Below are 4730 nucleotides of genomic sequence, written 5' to 3' on the forward strand. Positions count from 1 at the left end.
CTGTTGAACCATTTGTGGTTGAAACTGTTGTTGAACCGGCGCCTGCTGTTGGAACTGTGGTGGACCAAACCCTGGTGGTGCCTTTGGCTGCTATGAAGTGTAACTAGTGCCCTGAAATGGTTGCTGTTGCTGACCAAAACTCTGATTCTGACCAAACTGATTCTTGGGTTGGAATGACCCTTGAAAGTTGTTCTTGGGAACAAAGTTCTTTGGAGCTTGAGAATTGGGATAGACCTGGTCTTGTGGGTTAGCTACATTGTTGTTCCTGTAAGAAAGGTTTGGATTGGCATTACCATACTGATATCTCTGGAACCTCTGATTCCCAATGTAGTTAAGCTCCTCTTGGGTAAGACCCTCTTCACTTATGTTCTCAAAAATTTGAGATGGTTCCTCATACTCTCCAACAAAATGCATTGGCTTGTGAGTTACCAACTTCAACTTGTCTAATTCACTTTTCAACTCCTTAACTTCTCTGGTGAGCCTCTGTTCTGAGCTTGAACCTTCAGACCTATTTGATATGTCATAGTCTTCACCATAAGTATCAATGCTAAGTTCTCCACTAGCTCTAAAGCAGCATGAATCTCTTTACCCAGAAAGTTCCCATTGGAAGCAGTATCCAGCTGGTTTCTAATCTTGGGAAGAGCTCCTCTATAAAGTGTGCTGAGAAGAGAAGCCTCACTAAACCCATGGTGTGGGCATTGGTTTGTGTAGCTCCTGAATCTCTCATATGCTTCACCAAAACTCTCATTGCTGTGCTGAGTGAAGCTAGATATTTGGTTCCTCAGTTTTGCAGTTCTTGAGGTGGAGAAGAACTTAGATAAGAAGGCTTGCTTGCATTACTCCCAGGTTTGAATGGAGCCTCTTGGAAGATTCTTCTCCCATTGATGAGCTTTGTCACCAAGACTGAATGGGAATAGTCTTAGCTTAAAGCTGTCTTCTGAAACTCCATTTATCTTGGTCAGATCACACACCTTATCAAACTGGTCCAAGTGTTCCAAGGGATCTTCCATTGCTAACCCATGGAACTTTGAGTTCTGGACCATATTAAGCAATGATGCTTTCACTTCAAAGTTGTTGTTTTGCACTGGTGGTGCCTGAATACCAGCTCCATACTGATGAGCATTGGCCCTGTCATTCTCTCCAACATAGACTTGGGGTTGCTCATATCTTCTTTGCTGTTGTTGGAAAGGGTGGGGTTGGTGGTGCACTTGTTGTCTTTGCTGAACATTGGCCTGATGCCTCTGTTGATGATCTTGAGCTTGTCCCTGGTGGACATAAGCTTGTTGATGGTGCACCTGTTCCTGATGAACATTACCCTGATGAAGCCCTTGACCAACTCCATTACCAGCTCCATTACCCTGAGCCTGTTGCTCTTGAACCGGTTGTTCTATATCTACCACGTGATCTCTTTGTTCTTCCATGTCAGCCTGATCAATCTGCCTACCACGTCTGTCCCTTCTCCTCCTTGGTACCAAAAGGTTGATGTTGTCGTTGAGAGGGAAAGGTGGACCACAGCTTCTTGATCTAGACCTGGTGTTCATACACCTGAAATCACAAACAGAACTTGAAAGGAATCAGTAAAACCAAGAAAGTAAGCACTTGATCTCAAGAACAGATCAGAGCTTAATGCTAAACAAACCACAATTTGGCAACGGCGCCAATTGATAGACAAGACTTTTTAAGGTCTCAGGGCTATCAATCCCCTTGTAAAAGTAGCACAAAGAGGTTAATCAGTCCAAGAATGTGGTGATAGACACTAAGCTATATGATCAAGTTCTTAATTCAAGCAAACAAGAGTGGGTTTTGATTAATCTAGAGACAACTACAAACATAAACAGGTTTAAAGACGAATGACAATGACTAATCAAGAACTAAGCAATGACAAATGATGTGAATATGATATGATGGAGGCATGAGATTCTAGACATGATAGTTGGTTAGGGTGCTTTGGTGCTAAACTAGAAATGCTAATGACAATGATGAGACATGATTCAAATGATTAAGAACTCAAATCTAGGTTAATCCTCTCATGAAGGTATTAACCCCTATACTAATCCATTTTCAAACCAAATCCCCATTTGTGAAACATGAATCAATATGCTAAAATAAACAGCTCTTAATGATCATTCAAGCAAATAACAATACATCATCATGCAGAAAAATGCTTAAACCTCTAATACAGCTCTTTCAGGAATTTCATAAAACACTTTTGGTGCATGAAATTCCCAGAATCTAGATCTCAAGTGATTATCAAGGATCTAGCATAGAGAACAGCTGTTTAGAGAGATGAATCAATGAATCTAGCCCTAAGCACTCCTAATCTAACACTTTAGCACCCTAACCTACACATCTAGAACCTCATTAAGGTGACTACTCACTAATCATACTAATCTCTCTTAAACCTTTGCAAGTTGAGAAGATTAGCATGATTAATGATGAGAAATGGAGATGGAGATGATAGATTCAAAAGAAAACAGCTTTAAACACCCAGATCTCTTAAAATTCTCTTGATTAAACACTCAAATATAGATATTTCTCTTCTTAATGGAGTCTTTCACAAAAGAGGCAAGAGACAAAGAGAATAAAACTAAGTTTTCTCCCAAAAAACCCTAAAAAGTATTTATACTTCCTTAAAAACGAACCGGGTCAGCCCGGAACAAACCGGGTCCTGACCCAGCTTTAATGGATAAAGTGGGAATTACTGCGGGTTGGTCCAGTATGTCCCAGGTAGCACACCTAAGTCGCAGTAGATGAAGACTTGTCTTGTGAAGCCTGAATCGCCTTGTCTTAGCCGCACGCCTAAGTAGGAGTGTTTTGCGAGTGTTGCTGCGGCTTGGTCTCCTTCCTCTCCAACTCGCAGGGCTAAGGCGGTTTCTGGGGAATGTACAAACTGTGCGAGTTGGTCTCTATTGCACCTAGGTCGCAGGCTCAAGTCGGAGTGATTTGCGAGTGATCGTGCGGCATAGTTCCAGGCGCGGCTAACTCGCATGCCTAAGTCGCACGATTGTGGACTTAGCATTTCTCTTGCTCGGGAGCTTCAGACCTCTTCCAGTGATAGTTTACCCGCACATTTCAACTCGCAGCGTCAGCATTCAGGCGTTCATCTTCAGGCTTGCGGGTTAACCAAGTCGCAAGACCATCTCGCAGCATCCAGAGCAGCTTAGACCACTTCGCATTCCGGAGAGTGTAACTCCTATGAGACTTGTCCGAATTGAATGATTTCGGTTGCAGAAGACAGAGGATTCATTTATCTCCAACTTTTGTGAAGGAAACTTCGGTTCTTGGGAAGTGTAAGGCTTCCTGGAGGGCACATCTTTGCAGTGCATGTACACGACCAGAGAGAGGCGTCCAGACATGTGTCCATTCCGGAGACCGTATCTTCCTGCTCATAGATCCGAATTGAATACTCTTGGACGTTCTGGAAAGAAGACTCAAATGTATCTGATTCTCATGAAGGCCCCGGAAACTGAATCGGCCTGGAAGTGGACCGTCCTTCGCATCCTTCAGAACTGATCTGCTCGGTCCGGAATACCTGCGAGACAGGGGTTCCTTCCGACGAGCTTAACTCTCTGCTCACGCGTCCGAATTCCACGATTCCACTTGCTATGAGACCGTTATCCAATGCTCTCCAAGTTCTATTAAGCACCCGCCATCTGAATCGGATCGGAAGGTTCCCCGGACAGGCGATTTCTGAGACATGTTTGCACCCGGAGATTTTGGCCGATACACTTCACTCGCGGTACGTGTTTTGGTCGACAAAGTCCACCCGCGGTACGTGAAAATGGCCGAGAAAACCTTCCTGGCCAGCGAGAATGGCCGATAACCCCCATAGACCCAATTTTTGCCACTTTTCAAGCTGTGATCACCATTCCACCTCCTGGATTCATCTTTTCAGCTCCAAATGCACCTGATGAACACTCAAAACATGCAAAGACTCATTGGGACCTAATGCATCTCCTAAGTTCTAAAACAAACCCTAAGGACCTAAAATGCATGGAATAAAACATGATTTAGAATGGATTATGCAACCTAAATGATGCAAATTATGAACATATCAAAAGGCATCCTTATCCACCTTTGCAAGCACCACTCTTTGAGTATCAAAGTCAATCATTGCACCAATGGTGTTGAGAAATGCAGTTCCAAGCAATAGGGGGAGCTCTTTGGTCTTCTTCATCTTCATGATCACAAAATCAGTGGGAATTATGCATTCACCTACCTGAAGTGGATAGTCTTCTAAAAATCCATATGGTTTCTTGGAGTAGGAATCACCAAAGGTGATAGAAGAAGGGTAGGACGTTATAGACTTGACATTTAGCTTCTCCATCATATCTTTAGACATTATACTCACACTTAAGCCTGAATCACACAAAGCATTCTCAACTCTAAAGTTGCCAAGAGTGCAAGAGATGGTGAACTTCCCTGGGTTGCCTAGCTTTGGGAGGGAGGTGGGTTTAATCTGAGTTGATTCAGAGGTGGAGGCACAATCTGTTGGCTTTTCTTGACCAGTTGGCAGCTCCTTTGTTTCAAGAGACACTGAATCATTCCCTTGCTGAACAGAAAGAACTGAACCGGTTGCCCCCACACTTTTGCTCTCAATGTCCTCATTGAGTTCATGTAAGAAGCCCATGAAATCATCTATAATGGTGTCTTCATCCTCATGGGTGTGTGCATTGTCATTACAAACTTGACCATAAAGGAGGTCTTCAATCTCTTGCACAGCAGCTGAA

At 43.4% G+C, this 4730-nt stretch overlaps 1 non-coding gene across 1 annotated transcript; it reads left to right on the plus strand.

The window, feature by feature from the left end:
* Positions 1-681: 681 nt before the first annotated feature.
* Positions 682-788, plus strand: LOC112084748. The gene has a single exon (XR_002898409.1). It is a non-coding gene; the product is annotated as a small nucleolar RNA R71 (small nucleolar RNA).
* The last annotated feature ends 3942 nt before the right edge of the window (positions 789-4730 follow it).

This window comes from Eutrema salsugineum, unplaced genomic scaffold (assembly GCF_000478725.1).
Source record: "Eutrema salsugineum unplaced genomic scaffold, Eutsalg1_0 scaffold_4, whole genome shotgun sequence".
NCBI lineage: Eukaryota > Viridiplantae > Streptophyta > Magnoliopsida > Brassicales > Brassicaceae > Eutrema > Eutrema salsugineum.